The sequence below is a fragment of the Cetorhinus maximus genome, chromosome 8 (assembly GCF_964194155.1).
Source record: "Cetorhinus maximus chromosome 8, sCetMax3.hap1.1, whole genome shotgun sequence".
NCBI lineage: Eukaryota > Metazoa > Chordata > Chondrichthyes > Lamniformes > Cetorhinidae > Cetorhinus > Cetorhinus maximus.
In genome coordinates, this window is record NC_135886.1 from 24,882,110 (window position 1) to 24,900,463 (window position 18,354).

The following is an 18,354-nucleotide window of genomic DNA, read 5'->3' on the forward strand; positions in this document are numbered from 1 at the left end:
TGCAAATTTCTCCACCTCACTTAAACAAAAGTGTAAAGAAACAAAGGCAGCAGTTGCCAATATTCCTTTCCAAGGATGGCGATGGCAAAGAAAATCATATGGTGCATATAATGGTAGTTGACCCCTTACTGCCCACTTTGCGCCCCCTGGAGGTTGAATTTCAGTCTGAATTGACAATCTTTGGGTGAGACATTAAACCGAAGCCTCGTCTGACTGCTTGTGCAGATGTAAAAGATCCCTAAGGCACTATTTCAAACAACAGGAGACTTATCCCTGGCTAACATTTATCTTTCAATCAATGTCACAAAAAAAAAGATTATCCAATTATCACATTGCATTTGAGGGAATTCACTGTGTGCAAAATTGGCTGCCATGTTTTCTACATTACAACAGTAATTACGCTTCAAAAGTGCTCCACAGGCTGTAAATTAAGCGCTTTGAGACATCCCGTGGTCGTGAAAAGTGCTATATAAGTGCAAGTTTTACTTTCTTCCTTCTCATAACCAAGACCAGTACTGATCTGCAGCTCTGATAGACATTTACTTTTGAACGAATTAACTCAATACTTACACAACTTACACTAGGCTTTGTAGCCTCAGAGAGGCACACTTATACATCCATAGCAGATCAATTGATTGGGACAGTTTTGATTTGAGTGGATATCTGGTGGATGGTGCCAGAATGAATTGGAGTGGGTCCTGTGCCATTTTCATGGCCAGACCTGGTTTACATTAGTCGCAGAGCAATATGTTTCCTATTGCCAGCTCGCTGATATGGAACAGGAAACCCTCTAGATCTTCATTTTGAAGAGTCTGCAGTAGTACCTCAAAGCAGAGGGGTGGGGACGTTGGGAGCGAAAGGAAAGAAAGATTTTCAGGAACAAACAAAAATGTTTTGGGCACCAACAATGGTAAGAGTGTTAGAACAAGCACCTTTAAGTCTCAAAAAACAGAGTTTCTGGCATGATGAGGATGGGAAGTCTGCAGATGTAAATTACATTAAAGATAATTCAGGACAATACCTAACCCAATGCGTTGCATCTTTATTGTGGGGCACCCACCTCACTCTGGCTTAAATCTTCCTATGAATACCTCGTAGAACTCAGCAATGGAATGTTTAGCCTCCTTGTGTTTTGGAGGAAGGCATATTGGCCTGGATTTCCAGGGAGGGGCAGATCATCATCAGGTTGCCCCGCCACTCAAAATTTTCCCTGGCTTGATGCTGCTTCGCAATTCTTGCTGGGTTTTCTGAGCCTGGCTTTCCCTGAAATGTGGAGTGCAGCATCACTCTGAGAACGCCATCGGATTACAATAGAGTCGGGTGGGGGGAGGGGAGAGATAGGACATGCCCCCTTTTTATGGTTCTAGTTGCCATATGGTAAGTTTAAGCATCCTATGTGAATGTTAGAGTTGGGGGCGGGGGGGGTGCAGTGGGCAAATGTTAAGCGTGTGGGCGAATGTTGGTGAGTGGGTGAATGTTAGCGAATGGGAGAATGTTAGCAAATGGTTGAATGTTCATGACTGGGTGAATGTTAGTTAGTGGGTGAATGTTCCTGAGCGGGTGATTGTTGGTGAGTGGGTGAATGTTAGCAAATGGGTGAACGCTAGCGAGTGGTCGAATGTTCATGAGTGGGTGAATGTTAATGATGAGGTGAATGTTTGTGAGCGAGTGAATGGGCAAAGTGACAGGCAGGTCACGGGGGTAGCCAGGTTGGGTTGGGAGGGGTAGTCATGTCGAGAGTTAGTCACAGGTTGCATTGGGGGGTGGGGGTGGGCTAGTCTGGCGGGATGGCATTAGCGTGGTTGGGAGGCTTAGTTGGGTCAGGTCGGAGGTTGTTGTCCTGGGGTCAAGGGGGCATCAGGGGGTCAGTGTGCATGATTAGGCGGTCAGATCTGTAGTTACCCAGGAGTTAGACTAGGATTTAATCTGTGGGTAGCTATTCAGGTAAGTCCCACAGAACTGTGCAAAGTCTCCGACTAGCTCAGAGTCTGAGACATTCGCAGAGAGTCCTGGTGGAGCAGCAGAATTGCCTATTGGAAGTTGAAACTTCCTGGACAATTCCCACAGGGACAGGGGTGAGCACATCAGGACTTCCACGGCATCCCAATGCACAAGTTGTGGCCTTATAGAAGGTGGTTCAACTGAGAAAATTGTACATTACTTTCATCTCTCAAGTTGAAGTTTTTGTGTTTTTTATGTGTATGAATAGAAGCAGGAATACAATAGTCCTGGTTTTCTCTGTTCATAATGGATCCATTTTGGTGCAGTGCTTGGTGGCAGGTGTCAGCTGTAGTTCAATGGTAGCAATCTCACTTCTGAGTTAAAAGGTCACACCAGAGGCATGAGTGGATAACTTAGGTTGGCATTTCAGTGCAATACGAAGAGGGTGTCAGAAGTGCCATTTTTCAGAGGAAACTATTGACCCTCAGATGGGTGCAAAGGGTCTATGTTATTATTTGAAGAGCAGGGAAATTCTTCCAGTCCTGCCAAACATTTATTCCTCAGCCTACATCATTAAAACAGTTCATTGGTCATTTATCTCATTGCTGCACAAATTGGCAACTCAATTTGTCTACATTTTAAAAGTGCTTCCTTGCTCGTAAAGTACGTTGTGGCGTCTTGAGGATATTGAAGATGCTATGTAAATGCAATTTTTTATTTTATTTACTGGAGGTCTAGAGCAGTGGTCGCCAAAATGTGGGTCAGGACTCCCAATGGTGTTGCAGAAACAGCATATGGGGTTGCAAGCTCCCTCTCCTCCATAGCAGCATTGGCAATTGTGGAGTGGAGAGTCTCAGGGACAGCGCTGGATCAATAATGCCAAGCACAAAGGTCAGCCCAAAGCACCTTTTAACCTCAGGGGGTAATTCTAGTGATGAGTGCCAAGTGGGTCTGGGATGTTTCGTGTGCCGAATGGGTGCAGGCAGAGGCCAGCAAGCCATAACTTAGTCACGGACTGAGTGCGGGAGAAACAGGGAGGTTGTGTGGCTGAGTCAGGAAGGCGAGTGGCAAAGCTTCTGCTCCAGTGTCTGCCTGTTGTACAGACTCCTCACCCGGGGCCGGTGACTCTTCTTCACAGGCACCAGCAATGAGATCAAAAGAAAGGGCGTGCAGCAGCAGGAGCGGGGGTGGAAGAGGGGCTAATTAATTCATGTGTGGAGGGGGGAGGGGTTGATTACCATGTGTGTGGGGAGAGGGAGTTGGCTGATGAGTGTTTGTGTGGGAGAGGGGCTGATAACTGTGTGTGTATGGGGCGGGGGTTGGGGGGGGGGGGTGGGTGTTGTTGGTGGGAGGGGAAAGGAGCCGATTTTTTTTATTATTATTCATTCACTGGATGTGGGCTTCACTGGCTGGGCCAACATTTATTGCCCATCCCTAATTGCCCTTGAGAAGATGGTGGTGAGCTGCCTTCTTGAACTGCTGCAGTCCATGTGGTGTAGGTACACCCACAGTGCTGTTAGGAAGGAAGTTCCAGGATTTTGACCCAGCGACAGTGAAGGAACGGCGATATATTTCCAAGTCAGGATGGTGAGTGACTTGGAGAGGAACTTCCAGGTGGTGGTGTTCCCATCTATCTGCTGCCCCTTGTGCTTCTAGATGGTATTGGTCATGGGTTTGGAAGGTGCTGTCGAAGGAGCCTTGGTGAATTCCTTGGTGATTTATGGTGTTGGAGGGTGGATGGGGAAGAGGGGCTTCATCTTCTGTCACCAGGGAGTATGGAGAGTTTGGCTAAAACGTACAGGAGTACAAAGTATTTTTAAAACATAGATTTTCAAAGTTATGATGTATTATATGTTGATCTATAACACATGACCTTTAATGATTATATACTGAATGTTACTATGTTGTCTTGTTGCCATTTTGTGTTGGCTGATGTCTGGGATTATGTGAGTTGTTCAAGTGCTGAAACAGGGTCATGTTGGAAAATAGTTTGGGAATCACTGGTCTAGTGGTATCTGTCTTTTCTCTGCTCTCATCTCACCATGAAAGGGGGAGGGGATGAGGGAAAGCTCCCTGTTCCATGTGCTGCCCCAGCCATCCATGTTTATTCCCTTCCCTTATTTTTAGTGGCACATTTTCATTAGATTTTAATGTTTTCCAGAATTGGAACTCCAAATACCTCAACACTTACATGATGCTGATCAAAGTAATGTTCAGCTTACATTGGTGGGTCAGATCCCTGTAGTTGATCACTGCAATAAAAACAAATCTAACTTCCATTGCAGCATCTCTCTGATGAAACTGAAAGAAGAGATTATTTTTGTACTTCAAAGCCTGCCAATGAAAGAATTTCAGGAGCAGGCTAATTTTTATTTTTGGTTTCCCACTTGGGGCTCCCCAGTCGTTCATGGCTACTCTGAGGTGCTGTCAACCACGTGTTCTTACAGAAGGGACCCGACTCCACAAAAATTGCAGAGAGTGGTGGGGGGCGCGATTGGACTGCCCACCCCCAAATAGAACCAGCAAGGGCAGGAATGTTACGTGTGGGTGGGCTACCCCCTACTCCTTTTCTACACCAGCCATAATTGCCTAAAACGGGAATGGAGCCAGGAATCCTGGAGTCTGACCCGCCCACCATTTTTAAAGGGCTTGGTAAAATTCAAGGCCATTTTGTCCAATCATCTGTTCCAATTATTCCTATCTTAGCGGACTTGTCTATTCTATTGACTCATTCCATCTTCTCAGGCTAGACTGTTGGAATGCTGAAAATATGCAAGTATACTGGTGTAAGGTACTCTGCTGGAACTGAAGACCTCAACCTTACAACAGTTAAACAAAAACAAAAATAAAAATACCTGGAAAAACTCAACAGGTCTGACAGCATCTGTGGAGAGGAATACAGTTAACGTTTCGAGTCCGTATGACTCTTCAACAGAGTTCTATTGAAGAGTCATACGGACTCGAAACGTTAACTGCATTCCTCTCCACAGATGCTGTCAGACCTGTTGAGTTTTTCCAGGTATTTTTATTTTTGTTTTTGTTTTGGACTTACAACAGTTAAGTAGTGCAGAAACCTATTACTTGTGTGTTTATCTTATGTTGGTACAACAATCCTAGTAAAGTAGAAAATCTTCTCATCTTATTTTGTTAATTTTTAATAAATGATGAAAGTTACTGACATGAGACTCTTGGACCTACTAATTAATTTGATAACTAGATTGGCTATACTTGGGCACATTTCATCTGAGCCTTTGTTGGGACTTGCACTACAATTTGATTTATGGTTGATTTGGTCTGTTAACTATGAATCTTCTTGTAAGAATCCACTGGAGGGTATCAGTAGGGAGAAAAGAACTATCCTTTCAGGCTCCCACTATCTCATCTGACTGTCAGATTTCTGACTATTCGATTGAATATTCAAATTAAGTGGCTGGATTGTTACTCATGGCTGCCAGGTTAGATTATTGGAGAGGAACGCCTTTAACTTTTGAAAGACTAATGAAATTTTGTTTTCTTAATTCTTTCAGATCTTTCATTCCTTTCCTATTTCTCTAAATACAGTTAGATATAAAACTGGGCATATATAAAAAGATAGATACCATGAGCAGTAAAAATGAAATATTCTTCTGAAATATTCTCACAGGTGTGCTCTAAAACTATACATTCCTATTAAGTCAAACCAAGAGCTTCTGAAATTTTTTTGCATATTATAAGTATGTGGAGAAAGGAGGGGAGGGCCATACAGAAAGAGGGAGCGAGTGAGATAGACCTAGAGCATCAAGAACAATAGATTTGTGTCATTCAATCCAAGATTGTTGTTCATTTGACTGGTTTGGATTGTGTATTAAATAAAATTAAGTCTGGGGATGTTAGTTGAATTGCAAGCCTAGATCGCTGTTTCAACCCATTTTCCAGTAACAATGTCAAATAGTTTGCTTTGTATTATTTTCAAGGAGCTACACAGACGGTAAGGTTTGTTTAGCACAATGTAAGAACCAGGACACTTTCTGTCAAGTGAGATTAAGCTTCAATGTGCAGAACATGGCAGATGCAGTGTTTTTAGCAATGGTTTGTCAGTTTATGTATACTGCTTGTAGATCATTACATATTCATCTGCTTATAATTGAGAATAATTGTTGAACATTCCAAATGCATTTGATTTTCAACTGATTGCACAGAGATAAAATTGGCATTGCAAATTGGCTGTATGTTGGAAAAGAAAATTGGATGGTTTCCATAATGGATGGCTGATCCACAGTGCTAGTTCTATGCAAGTTGAAATCTACTCTATAACGTTTCTCTCTTAGGGATTGTTATGGACAAGAGGGGGATTAATTCAAACAGCCCTGGTTTCTCCACTCACTACCCTCCTGTAAACAGAAAGGTGTTTTTGGTTTTTGATTTCCTCCTTTATAAGTGGTGGCGTATTTTCCCCAATTCCTCAGTTTTAGGGTTAGTCAATCCTCACAGCAAAGTTGAGATAAGGTAAAATAAGAGGGGTATTTTATTTTACACACACACAAAATGCAGGAAGGGGTTACGCAACATCCGCCCCTTTTGCAATCATACAGTTAAAGAGGGATAAGGGAAAGAAAGGCTTCAGGGCAGAGAATACAATAAAAATAGGAATTATGGTTTCCCAGAGTCCAGAACCAATGTCCAAGGAAGGTTCTTTTAGATGGCTTTGTCTGGAAGAATTCCTGGTCTTGGTCCTAGGAACTCGCTTGCAGGTTGAGTCCATTGAAGACGCAGTGAAGTATTCTTATACCCTGGGTATTAGTTCAGTCTGCAGGCAAAATACAGGGTTCTTTCTGAAAATCAGACTTGGACAGAGATAGAGGTCAAAGACAGGCTGCTAGCTTAGTGTCTGGTTCTCTTCGGAGGTTAATCCGCAGCTGAAGGTAAAATTCAAGCAGCTCAAGTCTCGATCATGTGACAGGGTAGTTTCGTGTCGAACTATTCAGCTAACAAGGCCCCGGTTGAAACTCATTGTGTTTTGGAACAGGTAATGGTGGAGCCATTAGCACAACATTGGAGATTAGGAGTCAAAAATAGCTCTACCTTTGTCCATAGCAAGCTGGTGCAAACTTATCATCAACTATCCTTTGTGTTGGCCTGGCTGGAATGTTTATACAATGCAAGGCATGTTACATTCCAGGAGGTTTGATGTGTTAGCCTTTGTTTGCTTTCAAACTGCTCAGAAACCTCCAGAAACCAGCATGGGATCAGATGCAGCCATTTCATCAGCCCAGCAATCGTTCATTTTGAAAAATCATAAAATAACCAGTTTGAGGTAGACATGTATACATTTTTCTTCCTGTCTCCTGGACGGGATACATCTCTCCCATTGGAGAAGAATGAAATGAATTCGCTGCACATGAGCAGGGACATGTTATCAATTAAATTTTTAAATTTAAATTTTATTTTTATTTGCTTTAGGAAACCTCATCCCGCCTGTGGATGAGGTTTCCTAAAAAGTTCAAAGGCCGCTTGGCCTTTTTGCCTGCCCGCCGACCATAAGGTTGGATGGGCAACGAAAAATGTATTTCAATTACCTTGTTAATGGCTTGAATAGGCCTTTTAATTGTCGGCGGGCACACTGCGGACTCAGGCGCGAGCCTGATGACCGAAATATCGCACGACTGCGCTTTGATGTCAGGTCCTCACCCGATGTCAACGCACGTCATTTTACACTCGAGCAGGTTGGGCGCGGACCCGACGACGAGGTAAAAATGTTGCCCTTTGTGTTAGCCTGGTTGGAATGTTTATACGGTGCCAGGCGTGTTACATTCCAGGAGGTTTGATGTGTTAGCTTTTTGCGCTTTCAAATTGCTTAGAAACTTCCAGGAACCAGCATGTGTTCAGCTGCAGCCATTTTATCAGCCCAGCAATTATCCATTTTGAAAAACAGAAAAAATAACTTTTTAAAGCATCCAGGCTGACGTTGATATAGATATTTCTCCCTGTCTCCTGGACAGGACAGGATGTTGTTCACTAAGTTCAAGGTGTCGTGCCAGTACAGGCATGAAGATATTACTTTTTGTTCAAAAAGTATTTCTTTTAGAATGGACCCTGCTGAACTGTCTGATCATCGTTGAGGGGTCACCAGAGTTTCGTAACTTCAGCAGCCTAGCAAGCTTTCAGGAAAGTTCCAAATTAGATTATAATCGACAGGGGTCTCCCTTGAATGGAGATACCTTAACAGCACTCTTCTGTGGAATTTCACATCTGCTATTGTTAAGGCTTACTCCAAAGCACAGGGACAATAAACTCTCAGACTCTTTGACTCCAGGTCTGCCAAGTAACAAATGAGGGCTTTCAAGACTGAATATCCACAGGGAAGTGGTAAAGGCCATTATTTCCCTTCTATTGTTTATCAATGTCTTTTGACTATGTAACTGAAACTCCTTCACTATGAAAGACCATCATTTGCTTTCCATTGTGTACCAATGGCCATTCATCATGTGATCGAAAGTGCCCTCTGAATATGAAATCCCTTTAAAAAAAGAGAGACCAGGCAATTTGAAGACCACTAAAATCAGCAAGATCGGGCAGAATTTTCTGCCTGTCGGGTGGGTGGGCCCAACCCAATCTCTGGTGGGCGGGGAACTGATCCCCACCGGAGAAGTGGGCCCCGCCGCCATTTTAAGTGGGCGGGCCAATTAAGGCCTGCCCAGCGTGACGCCTGGCAGGAAGCGCTATGCGCTTCCTGTGCAGGCGGGGGGGGATTCCCCAAATGCGAGAGTGCGCTCTTTCGCGCATGTGCACATCTCCCTGAGGCTAAGTGCTGCCTCAGGGAGATTGCTGAAAGTTGTACAAACATTAAAAATAGAAAAAAAAATCCTTAACATGTCCCCCTCATGTGACAATGTCACACCAGATGGGACATGTTAATAAATTTCACAAAAACTTTATTACACTTTTTAAAACCCTACATGAAACCTCATCCTGCCGGTGGATGAGGTTTCATGTTTTTTCCTATTGCCCGCCGGGGCTCCTGGCCTGCTCACCAACCTTAAGGTTGGACGGGCAGGTCCTTTAATTGTTTTAACGATCCTGTCAATGGGCTCAATTGGCCATTGATAGGTCGGCGGGCCCGCAGCTGATTTTGCTGCGCTCCCGCCTTCCTGAAAATTTAAATGGGGCAGGATAACGTCGGGGGTTCCATCCGACATCATCCCGCGTCATTTTACGCGTCAGCGAGCGGGCCCCACCCCCTGCTCGCCGACAGCAAAATTCTGCCCCAAGCAAGGGATAACAATAGTGCCCAGAACCATTTTATGGCATTAAAGAACTTACTTGAATAATGTTACATTTAGCGGTAACCAGCACGAGACCGTAAAAAGAAATTTAACATATTGCAGTTCTCTCCAGAAGTACCAGGCATGGGGAGATCACAATAGTCAAGCACTCTAACTTGTACCCTTAGGGCAAATTATTACTGATGTTTGCAATTAGAAAGCATGATGAGTCCGGCAGAAAGTGGAAACCTTACTGTGAAATTATCAAGGATGCTCAAGCTGCTCAGTTACTCAGAAAATCTGTCAGGGATAAAGATTGTTTTTAAGGAAAATGGCTTGGGTTATACTAGAGCCTTTTAACCTGATCACCCTCAATTCGTCCTTCTAAATACCTAATTGCCTGCAACAAAGACTTGTATTTATATTGTGTCTTCAATGTAATAAAACATCCAAAGTCACTCCACAGGAACATTCAAAAAAACAAAATTTGACATAGAGTCACATAAATCTTGATTAGGGCAGATGACTAAATCCTTAGACAAAGAGATAGGTTTTAAGAAGTGTCTTTAAGAAGGAAAGTGAGCTAGAGAGGCCAGAGGGGCCTAGGCCCCCTAAGGCACGGAACGTTCAAGAGGCCAGGATTGGAGGAGCGCAGATATTTCAGACGGTTGGGGCGGCTGGAGGAGATTACAGATGAGTGAGGCCACAGATGGGATTTGAAAGTAAGGACGAGAAATTTAAAATTGAGGAGTTGCTTGACTAGGAGCTGATGTAGGTCCGTGAGCATGGGGAGGATGGGCGAACAGGACTTGGCGTGAGTAAGGACACGAGAAAGAGAGTTTTGGAGAAGCTCAAGTTTATGGAGGGTGGAATGTGGGCAGCTGTCCAGGTGTGCATTGGAATAGTCAAATCTAGAGGTAAGAAAGTTATGGATGAGGCTTTTGGCAGATGAGCTGAGGCAGGGTGGAGATGAGTGATGTTAATGAAGATGGAAATAGGCAATCTTAGTGATTGCCTGAATATGTGGTTGGAAGCTTATCTTGGGTCAAATGAAACACCAAGGTTGCAAATAATCTGGTTCATCGTGAGGTAGTTGCCAGGGAGAGGGATGGAGTCGGTAGTCAGGGGATGGGGTTTGTGACCAGAACTAAAGACAAGGAGATGAATTTCTCCGCCAGTTTCAGGAGCCTGACGTTGGGACCAAAAGGGGGACCTGAACCTGCACTTGCTGGCAGCAGGGCCAACTGAGCAATCATCCCAGAGCCAGCCTCCTAAATGGCTCCTCCACGCTTACCTTCCAATTAAGAATGACGGGCAAGCTCCAGGTACTGACAGCTGAACCAGAGGGCCGGCAGCTCTGAGGCTTTGGCAGGCCTACCGGAAGAGGTGGGTGCTGCTGAGGTAGGCAGGTGAATGTGGGAGTAGTTTAACATGGAGGTGCTCTCAAAGAGGCAACTTAAAAAATAAAAATTCAGAGAGGCTAAACAGGAGGACCCCTCTGATTGGAGAGTAAACCTCACCGGATGGCTCATTGGAACCATGGGGGAAACCTTTCCTGACCATGTCCTCCTCTTAGCACTGTGGAGCCACTGCACTACCACTGGGAGACTATCTCCATGAAGCTGGCAGCATCCACAAGTGACTGGGAGCTGTTCCACAGAAAAATGCCTGTGCGCTAGTAATATCACTCCAAACTGGGGCCCAAATAAGTCAATGGGCAGCTGATCCACTAACCAGCCTGCCCCAGGAAACTTACCCCATTGGTGGTAATGCATTAGGGAGTTCTGTTGACGTGACTCCCTGCTATTTTCCTGCTCCATCCACCTTTTTGCTGAGACTTCACTGAAATTTTTTATTTGTTTCTTGTGCGAATGATTTAAAAATAGTAATGACAACAGACTCACCAAAGGAATAAAATTAGAAGTCAAAGACCGGGTGGAAAAGTTAGTAGAAAGTCAAATTGGTTGTGTACATTTAAAATTCTTAAGCTTTTGACAGAATATTCATGAAACATTACATGTGGTTCTGTTCAGGAATCACTGAACTGTGCGTAAAGAGTTGACATGCAAAGGAACATATGGCCATAGGTCTTCATGTGCAGGAACTATACAATGTGATACTGAAGCTGTAGGCCATTTGAACCAGAAAGCTATATCATTAATATAGATAGGTCACAGTTAGAGGGCTGCTAAATCTGTCTGAGCTGCGAGTGTAATGAAAACTGGCCTCCCTAACCCAGCTTACCATGGACACCAAAATTGGCTCCTTTATTATGACATCCTTCTGTGCTATAACTTTTCTATGGTTCTATGGTTCTAGGTACTAACTGCCATTTGCAAAATACAGGTATAATAACTGACACTGAGACAAGCCAGAGAACTGAGAGCAATTTAGCAGCTCTCTCTCTATGTATATTTTTAAAGGAAATGATACAAAATCCTTTTTTTTAAACATTTATCTTTTAACAATTCCTGATTAAAAAGCTCTGACTCATGGGGCTGGATCTTCCGGTCGGCGAGCGGGGAACGGGGCCTGCTTGCCAACACGTAAAATGATGCGGGATGATGTCGGGCGGAACTCCCGAAGTCACCCCATGTCATTTCCATTTTCAGGTTGGCGGGGGTGCAGCTGAGTCAGCTGTGCACCCGCCAACCTGTCATCGGCCTATTGAGGCCATTGAGAAACTAATTAAAGTCATTAATGGACCTGCCCGTCCAACCTTAGGGTTGGCGGGCAGGCCGGGAGCCCTGGCGGGCTTCAGAAAAAGCATGAAACCTCATCCACAGGCGGGATGAGGATTCATGAGGTATTTAAGTTTTTAAGGTTTCAGTAAAAATTATGGACATGTCACAACTCCTTTGACAGTGTCACATGAGGGGACATGGCAAGGAAATTTTTCTATCATTTGTATTAAAAATTTTAATTCCGAGCCGATCTCACTGAGGCAACACTTAGCCTCGGGGAGATCTGTGCGTTCTTTTGCGTGCATGTGTGAAAGAATGCACTCTCGGCTGAGGGAATCCTCCCGCACCCCCACCCCGCCCACACATGGAGCTCATAGTGTTTTCTGTTGACGTCACGCTGGGCGGGCCTTAATTGGCCCGCCCACATAAAATGGTGGCGAATCGGAGGGAAAAAGTTTCCCATGAAAAAAGACACACACAAAAAGTATATACTGTATATTGTTCAACATCCATGAAGTAATAAAGCTTTGCAATTGGACCAGCAAGGCAAAGTGGCCATTGCCGCTTTCATTACACACCACAACCCCTCCTCCATCCCACTATTGTGAGATTTTTATTATTATTCATTCCAAGGGATGTGGGCTTCACTGGCTAGGCCAGCATATATTGCTGATCCCTATTTACCCTTGAAAAAGTGGTGGTGAGCTGCCTCTTGAACCGCTGCAGTCCATATGGTATAGTTACACGCACAGTGCTGTTAGGGAGGTAGTTCCAGGATTTTGACACAGCAACATTGAAGGAACAATGATATATTTCCAAATCAGGATGGTGAGTGGCTTGGAAGGGAACTTCCAGGTGGTGGTGTTCCCATGTATCTGCTGCCTTTGACCTTCTAGATGGTAGTGGGTTTGGAAGGTGCTGTCTAAGGAGCCTTGGTGAGTTTCTGCAGTGCACCTTGTAGATGGTACACATGGCTGCCACTGTGTGTCAGTGGTGAAGGGAGTGAATGCTTGTGGGTATGGTGCTGGCTGCTTGGTCCTGGATGGTGTCGAGTTTCTTGAGTGTTGTTGGAGCTGCACTCATCCAGGCAAGTGGAGAGTATTCCATCACACTCCTGACTTATGTCTTGTAGATTGTGGACAGGCTTTGGGGAGTCAGGAGGTGAGTTACTCGCCGCAGGATTCCTAGCATCTGACCTGCTCTTGTGGCCACAGTAATTAAATGGCTAGTCCAGTTCAGTTTCTGGTAAATGGTAACCCCCAAGATGTTGATAGTGGGGGATCCAGTGATGGCAATGCCACTGAATGTCAAGGGGCGATGATTAAGCTCTCTCTTGTTGGAGATGGTCATTGCCTCGCACTTGTGTGGTGCGGATGTTACTTGCCACTTGTCAGCTCAAGCCTGGATGTTGTCCAGGTCTTGCTGTATTTGGGCATGGACTGCCCAGCGTACCAGCCTGGTTAAGAACTGATGAATTGCTACACAATTCGCACTGGGATTTTTACGTGTTAGGCACTCCTTGCTGAGATATGAACCTCCTGCCTCTGGGCTGAATGATCTTCAATCTCACTAGTGGCTTTCCATATCACAAAATTGTTTCTTTAATTTAACATATTTTCTAATCTCTGGAGTGAACATTCTATATGATAATCTTTTTTCACTGCCGGGTAGAGGGGATGGTATTATACTTCATAAACATCTCACATAAGAACATTCCATTCACAAATTGCTATCTCTGTAGAAACAGAAAGCTGAAAACTAATTGAAATTGTTGCAGAAACTATGGCTTTCTGCTGTTTTGTAAAATAAAACCGGAAATGCTACAAAGACTTAACCCTTAACCCTTTCTGTACTGAGGGATTTTTAATATGATTGGTGAATGATGTGCTAAAACGGCTATTCAATAATCTTGTATAAAGTAACACTCACAAATTTATTGATGTCTGCTATTCTTAGAATGCAGACCTCAAAAATTGTTTGAGAAATGCCCTCGAGGGCCAGCTGCTGATGTGCAACTGAATTAATCTTAGGCGCAGTCATCAATTTGTGCTGAGTTCATATGGATACCATAACTCATCTCAGTGATGATTCTTGCTCCTGATCACTAAGCATCAGCTTGAAAAAAACATCAAAACATACTCTCTTGGCTCACACATGACGCTGACCACTTGAGCAATGTGGTGTTTGTGGCTGAGAAAGGGAACCATTTGGAGCAGAAAAGCATCGCACGAACAATTGTATAAAACAGGTGACTTGATAGTTTAGCGAATATCATCCTAACATAGTGGTTTTACTCATCATGAATGATAGGTCATATAAGCTGGCAACACACGTGACAAAATGTTGCTTTTTTAAGACCTTTAGAAAATTTCAGTCATTTTACTTCTTCATCCTAATGAACACAAGAACTATTTGAGTAAATCTTAAATGGTAAAGTTTATCATTTTTGTCCATGTGAAAGCTCTGAGTTACATAAAGTCTCATTCAGGTTCATGAGCAAACGTGGATAATGGACATCCCTCATGCTTATTCAAAAATTCAATCTTTTTCTTATTTTCTACTTTTTTTTGAGCCAGACCCCTGCCTCCATCTTCTACATTGTCTCTGGTACAATCCAACCCGGAGCAATAATGAATTCACTCAAGGTGCCATTAAGAAAGGTCATTCCTTTGGAGATGGCTCATGTATGATGTGAAAATTCACACTGTTCAGGAAATTATGTCATTAAAGATAATAGGACTGCATTCTGAATGTGCTGTCAACAGGAATCCTAATCCATTATCAGCTCTCTCTTTCAACCCCTATTCACTTGTCCTTCCATCCTTACCTTTAACAAGCGTGAGAAACTTATGGATTTGTTTCCCACCAAGATCGAGACAGCCTTTTCAGCCTCCTCCACCACATCCATTTTTCTTCCTTGTCCATCCAACTCTGAACGTGCACCTTCTTCTAGTTCCTCTTCTGTCTCCCCTCATTCCTTCTCCAAGCCTATCTTGTCCACGAGACCCACCTCTTGCTCTTATGACCCATTCCCATGAAATTGCTGACAAATCCAAATTTCCATTCTGGCCCCATGCTAGCTGATATTGATAATGGTTCCTTGAGGTACTGTGTTCCTGCTGTCATCATCCATCTCCTCAAAAGACCCACCCTAATCCCTCTATCATTGCAAACTACCACTCATCTCCAGCCTTTATATCCTCTCCAAAATTCTTCAATGTGTTGCTGCCTTCCATATCTGTGCCCATTTTTCCCACAAATCCATATCTGAACTGCTCTAATCAGGTTTCTGTCCCTTCCGCAGCACTGAAACAGTCCTACTCAAAGTTACCAATGACAACTCACTTGACTGCGATCCAGGTACACTATCCTTTCTCATCCTTCTTGACCTGTCTACAGTCAACATAGTTAACAATATCATTCTCTTCCAATGTCTCTCATATGACCATAAAATCATAAGAAATAAGAGGAGTAGGCTGTTCAACGCCTTGAGCCTGATCAGCCATTCAATAAGATCATGGCTGATCAAACTGTGGCTTTAAGTCTACTTTCCTGCCAGCCCCCCTTAACCCTCAACTCCCTTGTAGATCAAATATCTGTGTATAAGATCATAATCCATTGTCCAGCTGAATAGGACTTCCCTTGCCGAGACCTTATCCAATCAATAGTAGCCAGAAGCTCCTGCAATGGCCCTGCTTCCTGCCCCATTACTATTGGAGCTCCCAGGAATCCATCCTTTGCCCTCTTGTATTTCTCATCTACATGCTGCCCTCGGTGAAATCATTCAGAAACACATCAGGTTCGACACAGGTATCAATGGCACCCGGCTCTACCTTATGTTGTGAAAGCCAGGTTTACTTTGAGCTGAGAGCGGGCATCAGGAACTCTGGGTTCCAGTAGATCTCGGAGTTTCTGGGCATGCACAGGTCAGGAGCGGGCTGCACACATGCAATTCAGCAGTGTAATTTCTTTGGGCCCAGCCCGTCTGCGCAGAGATGGAAAACGGCATGAAAACCCAGGTCATGTGACTGGGAACAGAGCGCCATTACAGACAAGTGCCCCAGGCAGGGGGCAGGGAGAGGTCCCAGGTCAATTAAAAAGAGAGGAGCAGGGAAAGAGGCTGCAAGCAGGAAAAGGGCTGAGGTTAACAGACTTGAAATGAAGAGAAATGAAGAGGGCTCAGGAGAAGTTCTGGCAGTCAAAGAGGGCTCAGGGGAAGCCCTGAAGATCCAAGAAGGCAGCAGGAGGTTGGTGACTCTGCGCTGCAGGCTGTGGGAGCAAAGGTGCCTCTTTGAAGCAGTAATGTTCTGCTCAGGGAAGCCGAGGAGCTAAAGTTGTGTTTGAGAGTTGGTGCTTGAGTGCAGATTCAGGAATCCAGGGGAATCGAACCTCGGGAGACGAGATTGAAACCCTGTGAGGTGGGCTGTCATTGAGGCCGCCCGAGTTTTGGAGAGACTTCCAAGGCGAGATCTTTGAAGGCGAAGTCTGGAATCCCTCATGAGAGAGACAGAGTCCCAACGAGATTGGTTGACTCACAGGGCAGAATTTTACCCTTGATGGGCGGGCGGGCCCCACCGGCTCAGTGGCGAGCGGGCAGCTGATCGCCGCCGCCGAAACGGGCCCCGCCGCCATTTTAAGTGGGCGGGCCAATTAAGGCCCACCCAGCAGGCTGCCCGATGGGAAGCGCTATGCGCTCCCTGGGCAGGCGAGGGGGTATTCTCCAACTGCCAGAGTGCGCTCTTTCGCGAAAGAGCACACATCTCTCTGAGACTAAGTGCTGCCTCAGGGGGAATCGCTGAAAGATTTTGAAAGTTTAAAAATAGAAAAATAAAAAAATTATTAACCTGTCCCCTTCATATGACAATGTCACGCGAGATGAGACATGTTAAAAAACATCACAGAAACTTTATTAAAATTTTTCAAAACCGACATGTAATCTCATCCAGCCGGTGGATGAGGTTTCATGTTTTTTCAGAAGCCTGCTGGGTCTCCTGACCTGCCCGCCAGCCTTAAGGTTGGACAGGCAGGGCCTTTAATTGATTTAACTACCCTGTCAATGGCCTCAAGGCCTCAATTGGCCATTGACAGGTCGGAGGGCCCGCAGCTGATTTCGCTGTGCCCCCTGCCTTCCTGAAAATTTAAATGGGGCGGGATGTCGTCGGGGGTTCCCCCCAACATCATCCCGCGTCGGCGAGCGGGCCCCACCCCCAGCGCGTCAACGGAACAATTCTGCCCACAGTGTTTACTGATGTCTGGGTGGGTTGTTGAGAAATCCCTGGAATTTGTTTTGGTTGCACCTGTCACTTATCGTGCAGTGTGGTGTGTTTGACCACAGTTTGCCTGTTAATTCACATGTACCTCATACTAACCCTGAATGTTAAGGCATAAGATATTTATTGCAAATTGTTTTATCTTTCTGACCTTGTATAGTAAAGTTATTTTTGTTCAAAACCCGTGGAATCTTGTGGCTTTATTGTCTGAGCAAGTGTCTTGAATCTCAAAATTTGTCTGCTTTAATCACAATGTTATTGGTACCTAACTGAATCTTACCAAAAACCTGGGGGTCTGGTCTAGGATAACACTTACCGTGGCTTTGCTCAAACCCTCCACTGTCCCTATTGTCTCTAGCCCTGGGTAAGCAGAAATTACCTGTAATTAAAAACTGGGATGACCAAAGCTACTGCTTTTGGTCCCCACCACAAATTCTGTTCCCTAGCCACTGAATCTATCCCATTCCCTAGCCACTGTCTCAGGCCCTGTCTTCAATCTCAGGGTCCTAGTTGGCCCCAAGTTGCACTTATTCCTCACTTCCTCTCTATCACAAAGAACACTTACTTTCAACTTCTTGGTGACCCTGCTCTGCCCTTGCCTCAGCTCAGCTGCTGCTGAAATCCTCATCTATGCTTCTGTTAGAGCCAGATGCTTTTCCAATGCTATCCTGACTGGCCTCTCATCCACCACCCTCTATAAATTTCAGCTCATCCAAAGCTCTGCTGCCTTTATCCTAACTTGCACTGAGTCTCATTCACCCAACACCCTGCGATCGCTGGCAAACACTGCCTCCCAGTCCTTGAACACCCCCTTCTTTGAGCTTGATGTCCACTGTTGCCTAATTACACTTCTGTGCAGTTGCTATATAATGTTACTGATATCTTTTAAAAAGATATTTGAATTTCCATTGACTGACTGGAAGGATCACATGACAAGATTTCAGGTTTTAAGACTTTTAACATAACAAACAAACTAAAAACAACATTGACAAAGGACTAATTCAGTTGGCAAATTATGCTCTAAACTACAGAAAGGTTCCCCATTTAACTTTTAAAACAGAGGAAATTCCCCGACCATGGTTGTACTTTCCTCTGTAAGTACTTCATTCTCCAGGAACCAGCCCAAAGCTATTCTCAGCTATTCATCAGTCTTCAAGAATCTAAGGGAAAGTGAGAGAGAGAAAGAGAGAGAGCGAGAGAGAGAGGAGAAAGATTAAG

The 18,354-nt window shown here is 44.5% G+C and overlaps 1 protein-coding gene across 2 annotated transcripts in view; it reads right to left on the minus strand.

Moving 5' to 3' along the window:
• Nucleotides 1–18,354, minus strand: part of LOC144683255 (copine-8-like) — a 742,817-nt gene that overhangs the window by 494,006 nt on the left and 230,457 nt on the right. The gene's annotated exons all lie outside the window — the stretch shown is intronic.